This window comes from Amblyomma mixtum, chromosome 10 (genome assembly GCF_055824585.1).
Source record: "Amblyomma mixtum isolate Tamu chromosome 10, ASM5582458v1, whole genome shotgun sequence".
In the NCBI taxonomy this organism is placed as follows: domain Eukaryota; kingdom Metazoa; phylum Arthropoda; class Arachnida; order Ixodida; family Ixodidae; genus Amblyomma; species Amblyomma mixtum.
Genome location: NC_143021.1, coordinates 158,811,561 through 158,835,851, shown reverse-complemented (window position 1 = coordinate 158,835,851; position 24,291 = coordinate 158,811,561). Strand labels below are relative to the sequence as shown.

The following is a 24,291-nucleotide window of genomic DNA, read 5'->3' as shown; positions in this document are numbered from 1 at the left end:
CCCTGTGGGCCACGCAGGGTTCCCTTGCAGACATTGAGGCTAACCTGCAGGAGGCGGCGACCATAGTGGACCGTTATGCTCGCCGCTGCGGCCTCCAATGCTCCACCCAAAAGTCTGAATTTGTGCACATACGCCCCTCACCAAAGTGCACAGCCAAAATTTCATTGTCTCTCGAGACAGGTCCAATCCCTGAAAATATCGAAGTCCGGGTACTGGGGCTCTTTATACATAGACAGATGGTCAGAAACAACATTGGCCAAACTCCGTCAGGTGGGGGACCAGGTGGGCCGCTCGGTCCGCCGGGTTTCTAACAAGCGCGGGGGGTTACGATGTAAGGACGCCTTGCGGCTGGCGCATGCATTTGTAACCAGTCGAATTCTATATTCGACTCCATACCTTCACCTGCGGACACAAGACGAGGATGCACTCGAAGTCATCCTCCGCAGAATTATTAAGCGGGCTCTAGGCCTCCCCGTGACCACCTCCAACAAGCGCCTCCTGGGGCTAGGCATGGTGAACACATTTCGGGAGCTCCGGGAAGCCCACTTGACTAACCAATACACACGTCTCTCGAAGACATCGTCGGGTCGCCGCCTCCTTGCCCGACTACACATCCAACACACCACTCTCATGGAAGAGCGCTTACGTATTCCATCCCAGTGGAGATGCGCCCTCCACGTGCGCCCTCTTCCCGCGAACATGAATCGTGAGGACCATAATGGCCGGCGCCTGGCGCGGGCGGAAGCCCTGGCCCGCCACTATGGATCGAAACCCGGCGTATTCTACGTGGATGCCTCAGGCCCCCACCATGGGGGATGGTACACAGCCGCAGTCGTCCACCAATCAAAAACAGTGAACGGCCTTACTTTCCGAGCCCGTGACATAACACACGCGGAGGAGGTCGCCATTGCGTTGGCTGCATCTGATTCCAATTCAAAAACAATTATTTCCGACTCGCGAGGGGCATGTCGGAACGTCGAGCAGGGCTGGGTACCGTATCCAGCCTACCGCATTCTTCAAAACAGCGTCTACACCGGTGACCCCGCGCACCGGCGTATCGTTTGGGCTCCCGCTCACATGGGCCTTGAGGGAAATGAGGCAGCTGACGCCGCCGCCCGCGCGCTCTCTCACCGGACATTCCCCTCCGACCCTGACGATCAGGAACTCGAATTTATTCCAGCTTACACCTTCAAAGACATCGTTTTACTCTATCAATCTGGCCATAGTCTTTATCCCCGCCCGTGTAACGGTCTGTCAAAGGTGGAGGAGCGGCTTCTGCTCCGCCTGTATACTAATACTTTGCTGTGCCCGGCAGCTCTGAAACACTTCGACCCTTCTTTCTCGGGCAGCTGTCCGCACTGTGCGGAGAAGTCTTCGGACATCTACCACATGGTGTGGGCCTGTCCCTCCAACCCTGCTATCCCCCCTAACCCCAACCCAACCAACCCGGGTGGACTGGGAGGCGACCCTGCTCGGCTGCTCTGACCTGCAGGCCCAACGGGCCTTGGTCGCGCGAGCCTGGGCGGCGGCCGATGCCACTGGGGTCCCGAACTAGGGACCTCCACCTAGTATTTGTAAGGGCTGGCCCCCTCTGGGTGAGCTCATGCATAACCTCCTGTATTATACCTGTACATAAATGTTTTCCACCACCACCACAGAAATTTTAAGGCGAAAGCCTTTAATGCCTCATGCTGTCGTTAGCAATCCGTGTCGGCGGCCGTGTCTGCGTCCAAACACTTCGACCCTTCTTTCTCTGGCAGCTGTCCGCACTGTGCGAAGTCTTCGGACATCTACCACATGGTGTGGGCCTGCCCCTCCAACCCTGCTATCCCCCCTCACCCCAACACAACCAAAGACACAACCCGGGAGGACTGGGAGGCGACCCTGCTCGGCTGCTGTGGGCCCTGGTCGCGCGAGCCCGGGCGGCGGCCGACGCCACTGGGGTCCCGAACTAGAGCTTGTTTTTCTGAGGAATTGATACTGTTCGCACATGTGATTACTGTTTTCTGGCGTATAAATGTGATGCTTCAGGAGAATAAAATCTGTTGGAAGTTAGCGCTCGTGTTGTTCGTCTCTCGTCTCTTGTGTCCTCGTCTTTTGCTGCGCTACAGTATATTGGAACTATGTACCAACAAGCCCAAAAAGCCACGCTAGGGACCTCCACCTAGTACTTGTAAGGGCTGGCCCCCTCTGGGTCAGCTCATGCATAACCTCCAGTAGTGCATGTAAATAAATATGTTTTCCACCACCACCACACCAGCCCTGTCTGCGTCCGTGTCGGCAGCCGTGTCGACAGATGTGTCCGCGTTTTGACGCGTGTCCACCGAGATATGTGAGGCAGTTACTGCCAACGTTACCGTTGGTTACTGCGTAATTTCCTTTCCTCAAATACAATTTTCAGTTTCTTCATTACGGCCCCTCTTTCTTCTTTCACTGCCACTTCAACAAAAATAAAAAGAAACAAAAATAAAGTAAAAAATAAAACGTGAAAAAAAATATAAAAATAATAAAAGTAAACGAAATAAAAATCAAAATAAGAAAAATGAAATATGAAAAAATCAAAAATAACTAGAGAACTGCGCTTTCGCATTGCAGCACTTTAGAGAGCCAAAGCGCCCCCTGAATTTTTTTGAGTACTCACATGGTTTAATGTTTGCCCCTTGAAGACTGAATTAACTTTATTTTCAATCGACTTATTTTTAGCCTGAAAGATAATGTAGTTCGTTTAGTCTGTGTTTAGTCTTAGATGGCTATTCAGCAATCACGTCGATAATTCTTCGAGCCATGCATTTGCATTCTTCGTTACGGTGATAAGACAATTGCCATGAAAAAACACATTAGTATCATTAGCATACATCATTATTTCGTGGGTTTGGGGTATTGATACACTGTCAATCAGAGAAATAGGAGAGGACCTAAGATGGAACCTTGGGGTACGCCATATTTAATTGTGCAGTTGATCTGGTGTTATGAATACTAACGAACTGGAGGCGGTTGTAAAAGTAACATTTTACCAAATCAAGAGCTTTGCCGCGGATTCCATAATCGTAAAGTTTACTAAACAATATATCGTGTTTAGTGGAGTCAAATGCCTTCCTGAAATCTAGAAATACACCAAGAGTATACAGATGTCTCTCTATGTTTGTTATTATTTTTTTCCTTGATATTCAGTAGGGCTGGTTCAACGAATTTTACTTTTTGGAAAAAATACTGTTCATCATCATCATCATCATCATTTATTAGCCCTTAAGGGTCCCGTTAGGGACATTACATAAGGGGGGGGGAGGTGGTACAGGGGTGTTCAACAGTCATACATGAATATATAAATATAGAAGGAATATGGAAATACAGAAAAATATAGAAAATATAAAATATAGAATAGAAAAAAAAGTAGAACAAGACGAAAAAAAGACAGAAGTAAATTCAAATAATCGCGTCATGACAGAGTGTAGCAGAAATATAAACAGAAACAAATTAAACAAATTGCAATTATACCCTTAGAGAACAAAAAACTGCTGACTCTAGTGTTGATTATTTTTTCCGCCACCTTTGCAAAAACTGGAAGCACGGATATAGGGCGGTAGTTATAAAGATTGGTCTTTACCCCGCTCTTATGTATTGCGCACACTCGGGCGATCTTCATTTCATCAGGGAATGACGCATTATGCAATTGCAGTTATGACAAAGTGGTACGCCCAAAATGTCGCATGATCCTTTCACGGGATGGACTGCAATATCATCATGACCACATGCACAAGTATCTTTGAGGCTTTTGATAACTGTTTCGATTTCACTTGGCGTGGTTGGGGACAAGAATATGGAACTAGTTTCTTTCTTAGTTATGCAACTCCTAGATGAAGAGCGCCGTGTGCTCTGTGACGCAACAGATGCTAGCAAATAACTATTAAATTTGCCTGCCAGTGAAGGACATGGATAGGTTTTGCCATCAATGACTGTTTGCTGAGGAACAAAATCTTGAATTTTACAGACAAGAGAGCGCATAAGTGTCCATTTTTCCTTTCGGGAGTTATAAGTTGCTGTAAACCTGAACATGTAGTATGATGTACGGGCTTTTTTAGGTCAGCGTTTAACTTATTCCCAACCTTTTTGTATTCTAGAATTTTAGAGCTAACTTTAGTCACAATAAATAAGTGGAACAGATTATTTCTATCGTTCATTCTGTTGATAAAACAATTGAAGAGTCAGTGTACTAAGGACTGCCAGAGAAACTGCCCGATTAATTTTTCAATGCACGAGCATAAGAGGGGCAGGCTAGGATGTAGAAATGAAAGAAGTCAACAGCACCTGGCGGCAAGGAATACTTAGGGGAATATGCTATTTTTCTTTCGTGTCGTGTTGATTACTCCAAAAAATTTGTTGTTTAAGCGTCTAGGTAGAAAATTCACAGAAACTGAGGAAAATTGTAGGGCACACATAATGTTCGACGTAAGGATTGACGAGATAATCATTGAATGCTTGTATGTATATATTCTTCGTTATTCTTATTCTTGGCCTCGACTTTTTGCAGATGTGTGGCGCTAACGTCGACTGTCACACCGGTGAGCACAGCGTGCGCAAATGTTCCACCACTGGCCTTGTGGAAGGCTCGTACAGTGGAAAGGGTGTTCTGTGTTGCCCGAGATACTGTGGAGCCGAACCACATGAACTGCATGAAGACGAACATCTTGGTTCCTCATGCCATGGTTTCCGTCACCAACGGAAGCACTGAACAGTGGACAGCGAATTGTCCGACAGAATCTGTAGTTCTGCCTGAAGGCCTGAAGCTTGCGTCATGTAGCCAAGACAGGCCGGTACCGTTGCCTTGGTTACCGACGCCTTGGGCACAGCGGCACCAGAGCTTTACGACGAGTCGCAGTTACTCCGCATGATCGACAACTCGCTTTCCACGCATGATCGCCGTGCACTGTTTGCCATCCTCCTGCGACACTCCACCATGTTTGACTTTTCACAGCCTGGCGGCCCATCTTCCATCCCTTCGTCGTCTCGGACCCTGCACAGGGCTGACACTGGAGCCTCACATCCGATCCGCCAAAAGCACTACCGAGTGTCACCATCTGAACGCGAGGTTATCAATGAACAAGTGTACGAGATGTTAACCAAAGGCGTTATACAAGAGTCCTCGAGTCCCTGGGCTGCTTCAGTAATCCTTGTTCGAAAGAAGGATGGATTATGGCGTTTCTGCGCGAATTACCGTCGTCTAAATGCCGTCATAAGAAAAGACGTATAGACGCTTTACAGCGCCGTATCATAGGGGCTGCCATCTTTGATCACGTGATCACGCCGCCATTACTCGCCTCCTGACTGCTCGGCGCGCGCCTCGTCGGGAAGGCTGCTGCGTCGGACGGTTCGGTTCCGACAGGCAGTGTTTCGGCTGATACGGTTTTAGAGGAGAGGAAAGACGACACTATGGTTTGGCCAAAGCTTGGAAGGACATGTGAGAACCCTAATTTGATCACTTCAGGCGTGAAAACGCGATAGGACTTCATGTCGCGTAGAGCCGCTGAGCTCTCCGCCTCTTCGAGCCAACGGACAGATCGCCTGAATGCTTGTCTTTGCATGCGCTGAAGGCTCTGCTTAATGTTTTTTTATTGTGATTATATAAAACGGCAAGGTTGAATGTTCCTGCTGCCTTACAGGTCGTTGTCCTATTGTGTACCTGCATGCAGACACTGCTGTAAAACGCTCACATGCACATCGTATGCATTTGTTTACAACCTGTTAACGGTGCTTAGGAAACCTGAAATATTTCCTACTGGTTAGTTAAACTTAGAAAGGCGACAAAAATAAATAGACACACAAAGGTTGACTATCATGGTAGCTGTACCATGCATCAAGCAGCCGTCACAAGCTGGCGTGCAATCATTTCGAAGGATTCCGCGATATAATTGTTATAGCGCGTGCATGGCAACGCGTTCATGCTAGACGAATTTCACAATAACGTCAGCCTCATATAAAAAATTTTGGTGCGCTCGACGCTCGATATGCGGACATGGAAATGCCCGTGGTCTCTTTGGATGTAATTAATCAGCTTCACTCTGAGCGTGCGAAGTCACTTTTAGTGACTGTCGCGCATGGACCGCGAGCAAGTGACAACCGCCCAGCACAGCAGCCGTAAACCAAATGCTGTAATCCGAATACGGTCCACGGAAACCGCGCTACTTGGAGCGAAATTGAACCGTAGCACCAAGACGGCGTGTAATACATGGACTGACGGTAAGCGTTGTCGGCTCGCACGGCATTGCGGTGCACAATAAACAGCAGCAGCATGTAGGAGCGCAAGTCGACTTTTTTTTTTTTTCGTTCCTAATTCGGCTTCGGGCGCTCCTTTTACTAATGGCCACACACCATCACTTACGATCAATGGGGACTCAGGAATGTGCACAACAACTGAAAGCACGCCGTCATGGTTTCGGTGGCGGAACAGCTTCTTCACGCGGCTGTGTTGTGCACTTACCCTCGCAGATTTTCCAAGATCGAAACCTTTTTTTATTAGCTATGTAGCGCTGGCGGAAGTGTTTGTTGCGTTCGCCAGTTCGGAAAGGGTGCGTGTCGAATGGGCGCGAACATTTACCTACTTGTCCTGTTCGGTTCCGTGAAGCTTGCAAACGGCCACATCCCGCACCTTTAACTCTCTGTCGCAATTCCTGCAATCCACAACAGAGCGCGTGTTTCCTCTACCTTTTCTCATCGTAGAAAGAACACATTCGGCAACCACCCGCGAAATTTCCACTGCTGCGTTGAAACGTACACGCCGGCGACTTACGAGGCCAGTAATGGCGCCGTGTTCCGAGCGCACGTGTGGCGCCATCTGGTCTCAAACGGAAGAACTGCGTGCTGTAAACGGTCTATATCCCCTCTCCCGAATTCTCTCTTTCCGGATTAAATGTATTTTCTTGAAGATCATTTACCTTAATCCTGCTATACCTGAATTGAACTGTACTTACGGAACTTAAAAATTGTCCGCCGGTCAGTAGACATTAATTGCGGAAGTTACAGACCTCAAAACCCAATTACTAACAACAGACAACCTTATTTCTGATCTAAGCAGGCGCATCAGCGCTCTTGAAGGTCATTACTAAACCATACAATCACTACGCACAGAGATAGAAGGCCTAAGCACTCACACCACCCAGGCAACTCGCCAGCTCTGTGATCTCGAGGATCGCATAGACGAAGCAGAAAACCAATCACGAAGAAACAACCTCATATTCTACAACATTCCGGACCCTGACCCATCTGAAACGTGGGCCGACTCTGAAAAGCTACTAATTCGCCATTGCTCCGAATTTTTGGACATCACCCTCGACCCCAAAACAATAGACCACACTCACCGTCTTGGGCGCCACGAACCTGATCGCTGCCGTCCGTTAATTGCCAAATTCGCACTTTTCAAAACGAAGGACGAAATTATAGCTAATGGCCGCAAATTCAAGGACACTGACTACTCCGTCGGTGAAGATTTTTCACGCCGCGTTCGCAATGTGCGCAAACACCTAGTTACATTTGCCAAAAGCAAGACTAACAGTTTTTCTTTGCGATACAAAACCCTGTTCATCGGTTCCCGACGATATATCTTCGACGAACCATCGCAATCTGTTAAAGAGATACCATAGCGGTTGCTGCGCCGCCAGCCCCCAGCCGCTCATGTACCCAACACCCCCCAGCCTAATCTTTCCTTTTCGGCGATTTTCACGAACATACGTAGTTTTCTTCCGAAACGCGAAATCATCTCCAATCTTGCGTGTTCATCTGCTAGTAACTTGCTGATACTTACCGATGCTCACTAATGGCATCACCGATACTGAAGTTCTTGCTGACTTACCGAATTTTAACCTTTTTCGCAAAGATCGCACATCCGCTCGAGGTGGAGGCGTTTTCATCGCAGTTAACAATCAGTTCTCGTGTACAGTTATTAATATTCCATCAGACCTTGAGATAGTATGGCTACTTTGTCGCGCTGCGCCCCAAACCGTACTGCTGGGCGTTTGTTATAGAGCGCCAAATACCAACTCCGATTTCTCTCGAATTCTTAACGACGTGATCAGCCAATTAACGAGGAAATACCCAAAAGCGCATATCATTCTTTTTGGAGACTTCAATTTTCCAGAAATCAACTGGCAGACACAGACAGCAGTCGGCAACAGGGAAGCGAATGATTTTATCGAGGTCTGCCTAAACTTCAACTTAACTCAAGTGGTATCTGAACCGACCCGCGTTGCAAACATCTTAGATCTAATCCTGACTACCCACCCGGAAGCCCTCTCATCTATCACTTATCTACGCGAAATCAGCGACCATAAAGTAATCCACACCACATTTGAGTTCCACCCATCGCCGATGACACAAAGATTAGGTGAACACCGAAGATTACTCAGGGGAGATTCCCTTGACAACCTCCCAAAACATTGCCGCACTTGTAATGCCGGTGATAAGAAGCGGCAGTGCAAACCGCTCTTTGATAAAACAACAATTCTGTTTAGGCATAGAGACCAACTTGCGCGGGAACTCATGGAAGCATTTCATATGCGTATCAGCGGAGATACATGCGTCAGCCAGACTTCCGTCCGCTTCTCTGATAGGGAGTTCTGTTTTTTGGCCAAATCACTCGGGTACGCAGGGGGGTGACATGTGATGTTCTTGATGTCAGATTGGTATGATTAGTTTTGTTTTTGTTTTTTTCCTGTTTATATGTGCATGTGTTTCGGAATAAATCTTCAGTTGTGAGTTATAGCGCTCGTCCTGGTCTTGTCTTTGCTTCGTCCTCGTTTTTTCTGCGCAATTTTTTCAGTGTCCGTGTACTGTGCGATGTCAGTGCACGTTAAAGAACCCCTGGTGGTCGAAATTTCCGGAGCCCTTCACTACGGTGTCCCTCATAGCCTGAGTTGCTTTGGGACGTACGTTAAACCCCATTAATTCAATAAACCAACCTTGTATGCAATCTCTCTTGCAGAAGCAACACTACGCTAGGTATGAGCGATTTCATGAAGCCTCAGAGAGCCCCAACTGCGCATGCGCGAGGAGCGAGTGTGAGAGAGTTGCTGCATAATTTCCTTTCCTCAAATACAATTTTCATTCTCTTCATTACGGCCCCTCTTTCTCTTTGTTCTATCAAGGTGTGGAGATACCAGTCCGGTAACCAAGGGATGGACTCGGCCAAAATGGCTAATTCTTATAGCAGTACACATGTTTCATAGGTACCACTCAGCCCCCCCCCCCCCCCCCCTCTCTGCCTCCGCCCGCAGACGTATGATACTTGAAATTATTTTGTGCGCCTTCTAAGCCTAAATTTTTTCACGTCCCTCGGACTGGCTGGAGTATGTAGTATGGTGAGCAGAGTGGAATAAAGAGAAATATAACTGCTTTATAGCATGCGTTGTAAGATAATCTTGCCGCCTGTGTAAAAATCAAATGATCTAGATAAAAAGTTGAGGACGCTTAAGCTTTGCCTTTAAGAGCGGAACGCGACAGCGTGTCGCGGCCAGGGAGTCCGCGGAACTGCATGTCAGCTCGGTGCGACGCCTTGCCCGTTGAACAAATCGCTTGGACTCTGTTTCATACGTAGCAGGCAACGGTGCGGAGGTTGCTGAAGTAGTGCGTCCGCGAATCTATATTACTCCGCCACGTGTCATGCATTCTTCTTTAAACTCCGGTCATTGTTTGGGCGAATACAAAGAGTGGTATAAAACGATGTAGTAGCATTGAAAATCATGGTCGAGGCTGTAAGGCGCTCAGCGTTCGGGCTCTGTGGCCATAATTTTCACGGAGTATGAACTACTTTTTGGACGCGGATTTAGTACAAGCGATTCGCCCTACCAACCGCGTATCATACCGCCACTTGTACTTTTTGCTTCTCGAAATCTCGACGAGTCGCAGGACGAAAATGTTGCAAGAGATAAAACGAAGTCCAGGAGGTGCCAGTCACGGCACTTAAGATTTGTCGCTACGAAATATGTGTGTGTTCGCTTTGGTTGTATAGCGAACTACTTTTTGTGTGCGGACTTAGCCTGCGTGAACAGGCTTGGTTTGGTTTGGTTTATAAGGTTTAACGTCCCAAAGCGACTAAGGCTATGAGAGACGCCGTAGTGGAGGGCTCCGGAAATTTGGACCACCTGGGGCTCTTTAACGTGCACTGACATCGCACAGTACACGGGCCTCCAGAATTTCTCCTCCAAAGAAATTCAACCGCCGCGGCCGGGATCGAACCCGCGTCTTTCGGGCCAGCAGCCGAGCGCCATAACCACTGAGCCACCGCGGCGGCTTGCGTGAACAGGCGCGCTAGATTTGGCTGCGTTGCCTCCTATGTATGAAAAGGAGGCCTCTCGACAAACCCGATGCCACGAACGCCAGCATAGCTTCCGCGCCGAACGAACGGGCAGCAAGCCGCAAGCTTCGTGGTGAACGCGCCTTGGATGTTCGCACAGCCCCAATCATGGAGGAAAAAAAAAATCTCTGCCTCTCCCGTAACCGAGAGTAGAGTAAGCATAAAATGTTTACGGGCATAACACGAAGCGTACGCGGACACGACCAGACGCAGGCCTGACAAGAATGTATATGCAGCGCGTTGGAAACTGTGTAATGTGCGTAGAGGCGATAGCGTTTTCCGCACCACTTTGCCTGTGACACTGGTGACGTCACCACTGGATTACGTCACATATAATTGATGACGAAGTAATGACTATTACTAATTAGTGACTAATTACTGATTACTGACTAAATACTAATTAACTGCCAATGAATGACGCTTAAGCTTCGCGCTATAGGAGTGGAACGCGACAGCGTTTTGTAGCGCTGCCAGGCAGTCCATGGAACGCCACCGCCAGTTCGGCGCGGTACCTTGCCCTTTGAACGCAAGGGTTTTTGAGGAAAGGAAATGGCGCAGTAATTCTCTGTCATCTCGGTGGACACCCGAACCGCATCGTACAGGAAGGGAGGAACGCCACCGCCAGTTCGGCGCGGTACCTTGCCCTTTGAACGCAAGGGTTTTTGAGGAAAGGAAATGGCGCAGTAATTCTCTGTCATCTCGGTGGACACCCGAACCGCACCGTACAGGAAGGGAGGAACGCCACCACCAGTTCGGCGCGATGCCTTGCCCTTTGAGCGCAAGGGTTTGTGAGGAAAGGAAATGGTGCAGTAATTCTCTGTCATCTCGGTGGACACCCGAACCGCACCGTACAGGAAGGGAAGAACGCCACCACCCGTTCGGCGCGATGCCTTGCCCTTTGAGCGCAAGGGTTTTTGACGAAAGGAAATGGCGCAGTAATTCTCTGTCATCTCGGTGGACACTCGAACCGCGCCGTACAGGAAGGGAGGAACGCCACCACCCGTTCGGCGCGAAGCTACCGGCGCTTGTATGCCGGTCCTGTAGAAGGGCCTAGAGAGTCTCGTTAAATCTCGTACGGTGCCCGGATGCTCTCGTTTCAGTGCCCGGATGAGGGGAATTCAGTGCCCGGATGTTGGCTCTCGGTCTCGGCGTGACGTCACCACACTGCCGACAGCGCGAGCTAAAAGCATTTCATGCTTAAAAAAAAACTAGAAGGGAGCATGACGTCACGCATGACGTCCTCCCCCCACGTGTGGAATTCAAGGGCGGACCATCTTCACGAATGTTCATGTCACTCGGAGTATACTGGAATGCTGTGACACTGACTTTAGGCGAGTCGCAATGTTGCAAATTGGTTTAGAGACCCTTGGCCCTTTATGTCATGACATTTTTCTTGAAATCCTCGAACATGTCTACGTGATACGCCTCACACATGAACACATTGACGATCCCGACACCCTTTTAGACACACTTCAAACCATGTACACATCTCCAGGCGGCCCCACACCTCTACCCCACTACACAGGACAACCAAATCCCACACTCGACACGGACATCACGGAGACGGAAGTCAGAGCGGCCCTCCTGATTCTCCGTACGTGTCCGGACTTAACCTTCACTCGTAACATACGACACGCAGACTGGCTCAACACCGAGGAGACCCTCGGTAGCGACCACTGCATCATTAACACTACACTACGCACACGCCCCCTCAAGCGTCCCAGAACACAAGCCCATATCCCAGATTGGACGAAATTCAGGCAAAATTTTAACTCACTTGATAATACACCCATTTCCGCGCAAGGCTACACAGCATGGTCTCAACAGCTGCTGGCACACCTTTCCTCGCATGAAACACACATCCAGCTCTCAGAGGCGGTCACGGACGTGGATAACCACCCTCTACACCTCTGGGAAGCCCGTCGCAGCCTCGTCCGCCGTTGGCGACGCCAGAAACACAATAGAAAGCTTAAAGCTCGAATTGCCGAGCTTACCCAGAAAGCGGCAGAGTACGCGGCCCAACTCGCCGACTCCAACTGGGTAGATAGATGCAACACGGCCGCGCGACAAATGTCCAGCCGAAACACGTGGCGTCTCTTTCGAGCCCTAATCGACCCAACACAAACACGAACCGAAACACAAAAACATTTGCACCGAGCCCTGCACGCTTTTTCTGGCAACACGACTCAACTGGCACAGAAACTTCGGGACCAGTATCTGTGTACAGCCCAAGACCCCCGTGGATCTGCGTACTCTTATGCAGGCAGAGAGAACACGGAGCTGGATCAACCTTTCCAGCTCCATGATCTGCGGGCGGCTCTCGCCAAAATGAAACGGGGCACTGCGCCAGGACGGGATAAGTTCACCGTCAAACTTTTGACGAACCTGCCCGACTTGGCATACCAGTCCCTCCTGGAATACGTCAATGCGATTTGGCGCGGGGCACCCCCCTGCCAATCGAATGGAAAACGGCTTTGGTCACTTTTATTCCTAAAGCTGGCAAACCAATTGACACAGATAACCTCCGCCCCATCTCTCTCACCTCATGTGTGGGCAAACTAATGGAGACGATGGTGCGGGATCGGTTATCTACATATCTTGAAAACAAAAAAGTCTTTGCGAGCACCATGTTCGGATTCCGCCCACACAGATCCGCACAGGATGTCCTCCTGCAACTCAATCGGGAAGTCCTTGACCCCCTCGAATGCCCCCATAATGACCGGGTAGTACTCGCCTTGGATCTTAAAGGAGCATTTGACAATGTAACACATGAGATCATACTCACTAACCTAAGTCACACCGACTGTGGCCTCAATACATTCCAATACATAAGCCAATTTTTAATAGATCGTCAATCCTACATTCGAATTCAAGATAGAGACCATGGTCCTTACCTACTCGGAACGCGGGGAACCCCTCAAGGCGCGGTACTTTCCCCGCTGCTCTTCAATCTGGCCATGATGCACCTGCCGGCCCAGCTGAGTGGTGTCGCCGGCGTGCAGCACGCCCTGTACGCCGATGACATCACCCTGTGGGCCACGCAGGGCAGCACAGGAGACATTGAAACCAGCCTGCAAACAGCGGCGACGATAGTAGACCGCTACGCCCGCCGCTGCGGTCTTCAATGTTCCCCTCAAAAATCGGAATTTGTGCACCTCCGCCCCTCACAGAAGTGCACAACTAAAATATCTCTCTCTCTTGAGAGTGGTCCCATACGCGAAAGTGATGAGATACGGGTACTCGGACTCTACATCCACAAACACAGGCGGCCAGACACTACATTGGCCAAACTCCGTAAGGTGGGGGACCAGGTGGGCCGCATGGTCCGCCGGGTTTCCAACAAACGCGGAGGGTTACGAAGTAAGGATGCCTTGCGGCTGGCAAACGCCTTCGTAACCAGTCGAATTCTCTATTCGACTCCTTATCTCCACCTACGGAAACAAGAAGAGGACGCCCTTGAGGTCATCCTTCGCAAAATTGTTAAACGTGCCCTTGACCTCCCCATCACTACTTCAAACAGCCGGCTTATGGCTCTTGGGGTGGTGAATACTTTCCGGGAACTCCGGGAGGCGCACCTTACAAACCAGTACACGCGCTTGTCGCTAACGGAGTCGGGTCGCCGCCTTCTTGCTCGACTCCATATCCAACACACCCCTCCAATGGAAGACAGGTTTCGCATCCCGGAACTGTGGAGACGTGGCCTCCACGTGCGGCCTCTTCCAGCAAACATGTCACATGAAGACCATAATGGTCTGCGCCTGGCACGAGCGGAAGCGCTAGCCCGATATTATGGCAACAAAACAGGTGTATACTACGTGGACGCCTCCGGCCCTCACCACGGGGGATGGTACACGGCCGCGGTAGTTCACAACAGCAACACAGTTAACGGCCTAACTTTCAGAGCCCGCAGTGCAACACAAGCAGAAGAGGTCGCGATTGCTCTCGCGGCCTCACATTCCAATTCAAAATACATAATCACCGACTCGCGAGGGGCCTGTCGGAACGTCGAACAAGGCTGCACTCCCTTCCTAGCTTATCGAATATACCAAAATTGCATACGGGATACGGACCCCGCACACCGTTACCTCATATGGGCCCCTGCTCATCAGGGGTTGGCAGGAAACGAGGCAGCAGACGCAGCCGCCCGCGCGCTCTCTCACCGGGCTGTTTTCTCCTCCCCGTCCGATCAGGAACCCGATTTTAATCCGGTCTATACATTCAAAGATATTACAACATATTATCAAAATTGTCATCGCCTTTACCCTAGCCCATGTAAAGGCCTGAAGAAGGCGGATGAGCGGCTCCTTCTCCGCCTTCTCACCAATACATTGCTGTGCCCGGCAGCGCTAAAACATTTTGACCCCTCCTTTAGCGGCAGCTGCCCACACTGTAGTGCAGTGTCTTCTGACACTTATCACATGGTGTGGGCCTGCCCCTCCAACCCCGCTATTCCCCCTATCCCCAACCCAACCCGGGAGGACTGGGAGGCGACCCTGCTCGGCTGCCACGACTTACAGGCCCAACAAGCCTTAGTCGGGCGCGCCCGGGCGGCGGCAACCGCCACTGGGGTCCCATACTAGGGACCTCCACCTAGTGTTTGTAAGGATCGGTCCCTTACGGGCTGATCCAAACATACCTCCTGCTCATTCGTAATAAATGTTTTCACCACCACCCGCCAACTCCGCACCTGGTGCAGACCAAATCACAAACTCCATGCTCCGTAATCTGGATGACCGATCGATCACCCACATTACGAAATACTTCAACCAGTGCTGGAGGGAGGGTAACCTCCCGCAGTCCTGGCGCCACGTGAGGGTAATATTTATACCAAAACCCAACAAACCACTCACCATTCAAAACCTTCGCCCGATTTCGCTAACCTCATGCCTCGGGAAGCTCCTCGAGCATGTTGTGTTAGCGAGACTCACAAGTCACATGGCGGACAACAATCTCTACCCGCATAGCATGGTGGGATTCCGCCGTCATCTATCCGCACAGGATGCCATGCTGCAACTCACACACGACCTTTTTGACCCGCTTCTTCCAGGTCACACCAAGGCAGTCTTAGCTTTGGATCTCTCCAAAGCTTTTGATCGCATTGAACATCAGGCGATCATGACTGTTCTATCCCCATTGAATGTGGGTGTGCGCACGTACGCCTGCATTCAAGTATTCCTGACTGACCGCACGGCTGAGATACACTTCGGCCCTCTGTCTTCCCCCTCCTACACACTTCAGAGTATCGGCACCCCTCAAGGGTCCGTCCTTTCCCCTTTCTCTTTAACATTACCCTCATACCCCTCGCCCAGAAATTGGTAACTATTCCCCACCTTAAGCACACTCTTTATGCCGACGATATCACTCTGTGGACCACCCACGGCAGTGACGGCGACATAGAGAACACCTTACAAGAAGCAGCCACCCTCACCCAAAATTACGCACGGACCATCAGACTGCCTTGCTCCCCAGAGAAGTCCGAACTGCTCCTCATCCGGCCCAAGAACCGCCGCTGTCCCCGCTCCCCCATTGCCATTGAATTGAATTGTTACCCGGTACCTGAGGTTGGCACCCTCCGTGTATTGGGCCTGCACATCCAGAACGATGGCAAAAACACCACTACCCTCAAGAAACTGAAGCAGGTTGTAGGCGCTATATCACACCTCATCCGCAGGGTTTCGGGACGTCATACAGGCATGAAGGAGCGCGACCTATGTCGCCTCATTCATGCCTTTGTCCTCAGCCGTGTACTGTACACTACCCCATACTTACAACGATCCAAACATGACATAAACGCTTTGGATGCTTTGATTCGCAAGGCATTCAAGGCACTTCATCTTCCCCTCAACACACCCACATACAGATTACTAGGCCTGGGCCTCCACAACACGATCGGGGAACTGGTGGAGGCCCACCGACAGGCCCAATACATCAGGCTCACAAACACTTCCACAGGTCGGTATATCCTGGACTCCCTGGAATCAAAAGACCGGCCAACGACCCAACCCTCCTCGCCATCCCACGATCCCTTCACCGAGAGCTTCTCATCAGGCCACTCCCGAGGAATATGCACCCGTCCCACCATGAGCAGCGCCGCAGAGCCCGTGCGAAGGCACTCCATCGAGCGTACGGCCCCGAGCCGGACGCCGTATGGGTGGACGCTGCCTGCACGGGTGATGAAGCGACAGCAGCTGCGGTGGACTTCTCTTCATCCACCCTCCTCACACTACCTCTCCCTCCAGACACGTCCCCAGAGGCTGCAAAGGAAGCCGCCATTGCACTTGCTATAACCCGCACGGAAGCCCGGTATATTTTAACTGACTCTAAAACTGCGATTCTAAATTTTGCTCGAGGCCGAGTTCATGTCCCTGCTTTTGACATACTGCACTCGCCCGATGCACCCCCGCCCCGCCAAGTGGAGCTGATATGGGTGCCTGCGCACTCCGGGTATCCCGGAAACGAGGCCGCCAACCTTTTAGCCCGAGGTTCTTTAAACCGGGCTCAGGTGGCCTCGGATCGGGGATTCACGAAGGATCGCATGCAATCATTCAGTGAGCTGACCCAGGCATACAGAGCCTATCGCCAGCTCTACCCCCCGCCCCACCCCTCCCTAGATAACAGACACGCAACACTCTGGCGCAGATTACAAACACATACTCTCCCCTCGCCCCTTACCCTAACCCACTATCATCCCTCCTTCCCTACTCCTGCTTGCGCCCTATGCCCAGAACACTTCGCTTCTTCCCTCCACATCCTTTCCCTCTGCCCGGCGGACCCTCCCCCGCGGGACCTAGAGAACCTCAAGACCTGAGAGGACTGGGAGACCCTGCTGCGCTCGGAGGACCCGGCCGTGCAGACCATCGCCACCGGCCGTGCTGCCAGTGTTATGAACCTTAGGAACATAAACACTTGAGTGCAGTGGGGTCGTGCGGGGACCCTGGGGCGTGCCCCGAATTCCTGTTAAATTAAAGTTTTTTTCTCTCTCTCTCTCTCTCTCTGTGTTGAAGTTACTTTAAAATGAGTTAAAATGGCTTATAGTAACTGCCCCACAAATCTGGTTGTTAATCGAGAGCTCACAGACAGAACTGTCGTTAGAGCATCCGTGAGGAGAGGCTGCCCATTGTCACCGTTACTTTTTGCTCTGTACCCTGCAGTAATGCAGCCACTTTGCAGGAATGTAATAAATAACAGCTGAATTCGTGGTTTCGAAGAAGAAGCATGTGAAATTAAAGTATTGGCTTATGCCGATGATGTAGCAATTTCAGAGCGCAGCTCTTAGGCGCCCGTTTCTGCGTATCGCGGCGTCGCCGCCGCCGTTGTCCGTTGTAACCAGCAGTGGACACCTTAGTCGCGCTTTAAGCTGCGTGACCAATGGAGCCGAACCTTGGAAAGCAAAGGAAAGGCGCATAACCGCCCTCTTGGAACAGTGGACACCTCAATCGTGCTTTAAGCTAGGTGCAGTTGTGACAGATGCGCGCTGCACGCGTTGGCATTGAGAAAGTTGTGCCATTTTAAGGAAAGGAAGTGTGCATAACTGGCTCCTTGGGTCAGTGGACGACTGAATCGCGCTTGTAGGTAGGTGGGGTGATGAGAGAGAAATGTGGGCTGCAGGCATTGACAACGTCGTGCCAGAAATGCGGCGCTGAAGCCATAGGCCGTCGGCGTTCATGTGTTCACTGGCGTCGGCGTTGACAACGTTTTACACTGCGATCATTTTAATGGGGACTTTAAAGTACATTTAAAGAAAAATAGGAATTTCTTACGAGGAACTGGGGTATATATTGTTTCAGCCAGCGTCTTCGCTTCGGCGGAAGCGGATGTTGCGACGCGCGTCTCTTCTTTCAGTCTTTTTTCTCATATTTTAACTCTCCTCTATCTGCACGTGGCAGCGGTGGTGGCTCGGCTCGAACCGGGCGGCAGGCCCGTGCACTTTCCTTTTCATCCTTCTCTCAGTCGCAACACCACCACCAACAACAATTTCTTACCACTTACGCGGGTGGTGGTGGTGAAAAACTTTAATTTGCAAAGAGAGTTTGAGGGTTAAAAAACCCTGCTACATGGTCGGTAGCTTTAGTCCGGGACACCGCACGACGAGGCCCCGTCTCGCGCCCGCTTTACTAGAGCCCTTTGAGACTCCAGTGTGGAGCAGTTGAGGAGGGCAGTCTCCCATGCCTCTCGGGTGGGGGTGGGTTAAGGGGGAAGGTGAGGATTCTGAGTACATGCCCACACCATGTGAAAGATATCGCAGATCTCTCCACAGTGCGGGCAGCGCCCATCTGTGTTCGGATCGAGGTGTTTTGCTATGGCAGGACAGAGAAGAGTTCCTGTCTGCAGGCGCCGCAGAGTTCGCTCATCCGCCTTACTCTGCCCCTTGGCAGGTACTGGGTAGAGACGGTGGCTGTCGCAATAATGAATTAGGATTTCGCGGAACCGCAGAAGCGGTTTATGAGCTTCTGAGCCAGGAGAGCTAGGATGAGGAGCCCGGTGTGTGAGCGCTCGGGCGGCCGCATCAGCGGCCTCATTGCCTAGTAGGCCCTGGTGGCCAGGAGCCCAGATCACTTTTGTGCGAGTTGGATCGGCGGGAGCGCGTCTTAGAATTTGGGAGGCAAGAGGGGATATTTCACCTGCAAGATAATGTTCACAGGCCCGGCGAGAGTCTGTGATAACTGTTCTCGATTTTGGATCGGCGGCAGCGAGAGCTATTGCGACTTCCTCCGCTCGTGTTGAATTTGGGGCCCGAAAAGATAGGCCATGGACATTCATTCCCCGGTGGACTACGGCAGCCGTGAAGAATCCCGTGGGCGACGGCCCTGTGATGTCCACGTAGTAGACGCCCTCTTTATATCCATACTGCCTCTCAAGCGTGCGAACCCGCGCTTGTCGTCTGCCTTCATGTGAAGCCATGTCCATGTTACGAGGGAGCGCCACAGCACCGGGATGTTCTCCGTCCCCTCTGGTATGCATGTGTGTTGGATGTGTAAGCGGTTTAGCAGGCGGCGCTCAGGAACCGTCTGCGAAAGCCGCGTATATTGGTTCACGAGGTGGGCCTCCCGCAACTCCTGATAGGAGTTTACCACTCCCAACGCCTTCAGTTTGGCGTTGGAGGTAGCCACCGGGAGGTCCAATGCTAGCTTTGTTGCCTTCCTGATGATGGCGTCAATGCGCTCGTCTTGTTGTTTGGTGGTGCGTAGGTACGGCACGGCGTAGAGGATCCGGCTGGTCACGAAGGCATGGGCGAGCCGTAGTGCGGCCCTGCCCCGCAGACCACCCCGCTTGTTGGAAACACGGTGGATCATGCGCCCTACCTGTTCACCTATGCTATTGAGTTTTGCTATAGTAGAGTCCGGCTTAAGTTTGTTATTGATGAACAGACCCAGGATCCGGAGCTCTGCCACTTCTCTGATGGTACCGCCCGACAGAGATATGTGTAGAGACGTGTTGTCCTTGTGGTTTGTCCTGACGTGTAGAAGCTCTGATTTGGCGGGAGCACATTGGAGACCACAGTCGGCAGCATATGCATCGACTATGGAGGCGGCCTGCTGAAGGCGGTCCTCCATCTCCCCAAGGCTCCCCTCGGTGGTCCAGATTGTAATATCGTCTGCGTAGAGTGCGTGTTTTATGCCCTCCACCTGAGCCAGTCGGCCGGGCAGGTGCATCATGACGATGTTGAAAAGGAGCGGTGATAACACCGCCCCCTGTGGTGTACCTCGTGTACCCATAGAGTACGGGCCGTATTCCTCGTCCTCGATCCGGAGGAGCGCCTGACGCGCAGAGAGGAAGTCTCTGACATAGGCGAAGGCCTTCGCCCCGCAGTTAGTGGTGTTCAAGTTAGAGAGTATGGTGCCATGTTAAACATTGTCAAACGCCCCCTTAAGATCGAGGGCGAGAATGGCCTTGTCGTTTTGTTGCATGGCTGTGGGTCGTATTATGTCCCTGTGTAGTTGGAGTAGGACATCCTGTGCAGACATGTGCGGGCGGAACCCGAACATAGTGTCTGCAAAGAGGCCCTTACCCTCCATGTATGGAGAGAGGCGATCCCGAACCATCGTTTCCATGAGTTTTCCCACACACGAGGCCAATGAGATGGGTCTGAAGTTGTCCGTAGTCACGGCTTTACCTGCTTTGGGGATGACCGTTACAAGCGATGTTTTCCATTCGAGTGGGAGTGGACACCCATCCCAGATCTGATTTATGTATTGTAGCAAGTGGCGGTATGCAGAGTCGGAGAGGTTCGCCAACCATTTCGCTGTTATGCGATCCCGACCCGGTGCCCCACCTCGACGCATTTTAGCCAGGGCCGACTTAAGGTCATGCAACTCAAAAGGGGCATCTAAATCCTGATTTGGCTTGCCGGAGTACGTGTACTCGGGCCCAACCGGGTCATTTGTGCGGCAGAGATACCTGTAGCACTAAAAGTGTCCGCAAGTTGCGCCTTCGTACCTTGGTACCCGTGCAGAGCCCGCCGGAGCTGTGTTTGCGTCTCCCCTTTCGTTTGAGAAGGGTCGATGAGGCTGCGTAAGAGACGCCAAGTCCCCTTCGAGCTCATCTGACGCGCTGCCGAGTTGCAGCGTTCTATCCAATTGGTGTCTGTGAGCTGGGCGGCATATGCCGCAGCCTGCTCCGTAAGTTGTGCAATGCGAGCTCTAAGCTTGCGATTCGTCTTGTGTTTCTTCCATCGTTTTCTTAAGCTCCGGCGCGCCTCCCACAGATGCAGGAGGTGATTGTCCACTGCGGGGATCTCGTCGGTGGTGTGAAGTGTTTGCGTGTGTTGTTTCTGTATGTTGGTGACCTGTGTTGCCCACTCCGCATAGCCGTCGGAGAATAGTACGGGAGGGATGTCCTGAGTTCGAAATTGCTGCCAATTGGTTATTTTCGCCTGTCCCCCTTTTTTACGGGCTGCCTTCGCTAAAAGCGTGATGCGGAGAAGGCAGTGGTCGCTGCCCAGGGTATCCCCCAGGTTCTCCCATGTGGCGTTTGTAGTGTTCCTAACCAGAGATAAGTCAGGACACGTGTCACTGGTGACCGAGTTGCCCACATGTGTGGGGCAAGACAGATCCGTGAGCAACGTAAGACGAAGGGTGGAGATGAGCTCCGCCAGCTTGCGTCCCCTGGCTTTCTCGAAGTGCTAGCCCCAGTGTAGACTGGGTGCGTTGAAATCCCAAATGATCACCAGGGGTTCATTGTTAGCCGATTTGAGAGCACGATAGAAAATTTCGCTGAAAGTAACACGCGGCTTATGCGGGGGGCAATACACATTAAGTACATGTATTGACGGGTCACGGTGGCTGAGAGGCAGAACCCTCACCATGGTGTATTGCTGCTCAGTCTCCAGATCAAGATCGACCTGAATCGCGGTGTATGCTTTATGCAGCAGCATGCAGGTCGAGGAGCCCCCCTGAAACGAGCTGTACCCAGAGAATTTAGCATCATTGCTGGGCTCTTGCAAAGCAAGAAGCGCCGGCATGTCACCAAGGGACTGCAGGTAGAGCTGGAGATGTGACCGTTTTTTGTAGGCTCTAAAACCCCTGCAGTTTCATTGAATGATTTCGAAATGGTCTAATTTTTAGCTTTCTTAGAAGGTTTGCCAGCCATATTGATGTTTTTATTTTACGGTGTTGGGTAGCCACTCGGTTCGGGGGCCGGCGCAGCCCCAGGTAAGGGCTGCATCAACGCCGCGGCTGTCGGGCCGGATCCGCTTTCTTCCGCTGCCTGTCGAGGAGCTATTTTACGTTTTAGCTGCGGGGAGTCGCAGGAGAGAGAATTTTTTATTTGGGAGCTGACCCAGGGCTGCACCGCCTTAAGGACAGAGTCAGTCACCTGGGCCGCAATGTCGGGAAGCATTGCAGCAAATGCGGACCTGAACATGTCCTGAAAGGACTCGCGGACCGCAATCATAATTTGGTTCGGGAGCGCTGCCACCCGCTCCTCCAACTGCTCGGCTTTACGCTCCAGGGCCTCGAATCGACCACCGTTTCCGCGGTTTGCCGCGAGACGCTAGTTAGGTAAGATGACACTGAGGATCCGTCATCGCTATCCTCGGGCTCAGCATTCTGCATGGGCTCGGACTGCCCGGCCTGCTTAGCTTCTAATTCTTGAATTTTACGGGCGAGAATTTGATTTTGGCGCCTGAGCTCCTCTACCTGCCGCTGTAGGGCGGATTCGGTGGGGGAGGGAGGGGGGGGGGTGGGCCCAGAGACTAACCCACTCCAACTTCTCACCTGATTTTGGCGCGGTACCAGAGGCGGGAAATCCTCGGCTTTCAGGACCGGTGGCCTCGTCGGGTTCCCGGACTTCACAAATTTTGGCGGCCCGGACTGGGCCTTCTTGGGTTCGGGCTTGGGTCCCGGAGCCTGCTTGGGTCCGGCCTTGGGCGTCTGGGTCTTTTTCGGTCCCGGCGTCTGCTTCTGCTTTGGGGCGGGTGGGGGTCCCGGCTTGATGACCTTGCGGTACTTGCCCGCGCAGCCAGGCGCCCCGGTGGGATGGCTGCCTCCGCAGATGAGGCAGCACGGGGAGCACTGATGTTCTGCTGGGCCGCCGTGAGGAGCAGCAGGAACCTGGGCCCCGCAGCGTTCACAGCGCCCAGGCTGCGGCCGTGGGCAGGCGTCGGCCCGATGCCCCACCGTGCCACAGCGTGGGCAGGTAGGGATCGTTTTCTTATAGAAGCGGACGGGGAGACGCTCGCAACTATAGAGCACGGTCCGCGGCACCCTTGTCCCCAGAAAGGTGATCACAGCAGTCTGTGTTTTACCCAGTTTCCGCACAGATATCACATTGGGGTCTTCACTCAGTTTCTTCCTCACGGTTTCGGACGTCTCTTCCGGGGAGACTGTAACGACGCCCTTGCAGAAGTCTCCGGAAAGCTTGGGGTGGCCCCGGAACAGTATCTTGCGGTTTCCTACTGGCGGCATGATGTCCCGGAGCAGCTTCTCCGCAGCTTCGAGATTGTAGAGTGCACACGAGAAGGTTCTGGTCCCACACGGGCCACACAGCAAGTCCCACACTTGCCGCGTCCCCGAGGATGCTGCGAACGGCAGCGCCGGCTTCGCCAGGACCTAAGGTAGCCTTTAGGTCGATGGTGTCGCGTGGCTTGAGCACCACGATAATTTCTTCTTTGCCGATGCGGGGCGTGTACTGTGGCCTCCATAGGGGCTGTTTGGCTTGCTGCGCATCAGCGCGCGACGCGTTCTCACCCTGCATATGCGCATAGCACCCCGCCACCCTTTGCTGGCCGGCGTTCGCGTTGACGTTCCTGGGGGTCTTCGTCTTCTTTCGTCCGCGCCATACGCGAACCATATCTTGAAGATATTCCTCTTCGCTGGGAAGAGGCTCCTCAAGTTGCATGGTTTCCATATTGACGATCCTTAGGGAGGTTGGATCGTAGCCGGTGACTTGGCCTGGGAGCGCCATAGCCGGGGAATCCCCGAACGCGGCCGGTGCAGGCCTTGCCACCGTTAGGCTTAGCGCCGCAGAGGCGTGGCGGTCTTCAAGGCTCTGAAAATTCAACAAAATTGAGCGCACCTTGGCAAATGGTATCCAAGGATGCCGCCTAGCTTGCCGGAAACGATGATTTCAAGCTTGCTTGTGAAAAAAGTTGAGGATCGCAAATAGCAGCGATCATTGGCAGAGCCGACGTGGCGTGCGACCGCTCCCGCTGCCGACCACCACGCGACCTCTTATGCGGGAGAACATCTGGTTCTTATCGCTCGTAACGCCTCCCACGGCTGTGACAACCTCGCGAAATAGTTGCACAGACCTAGTCTTTGAGAACCAGGCATTCCTGCAGCAAGTCGAGCATATATACGTCTATTTTTCCGCCACAAAGCTTCCTTCGTCAGAATCAAGAACTGTTAGTGATTTCTTAAAGAATGAAAATGTGTGAAAAGTAACAAGTTTGTAATTGTACATACATGTCTTGCTCGAACTCTTTGCCTCAATCTATCGAAAAGCTGAAA

General features: G+C 51.9%; 1 pseudogene; it reads right to left on the bottom strand.

Annotated features, from left to right (window-relative positions):
• Positions 1 to 9,010: 9,010 nt before the first annotated feature.
• Positions 9,011 to 23,746, bottom strand: LOC149327495 (uncharacterized; annotated as a pseudogene).
• Positions 23,747 to 24,291: the final 545 nt, after the last annotated feature.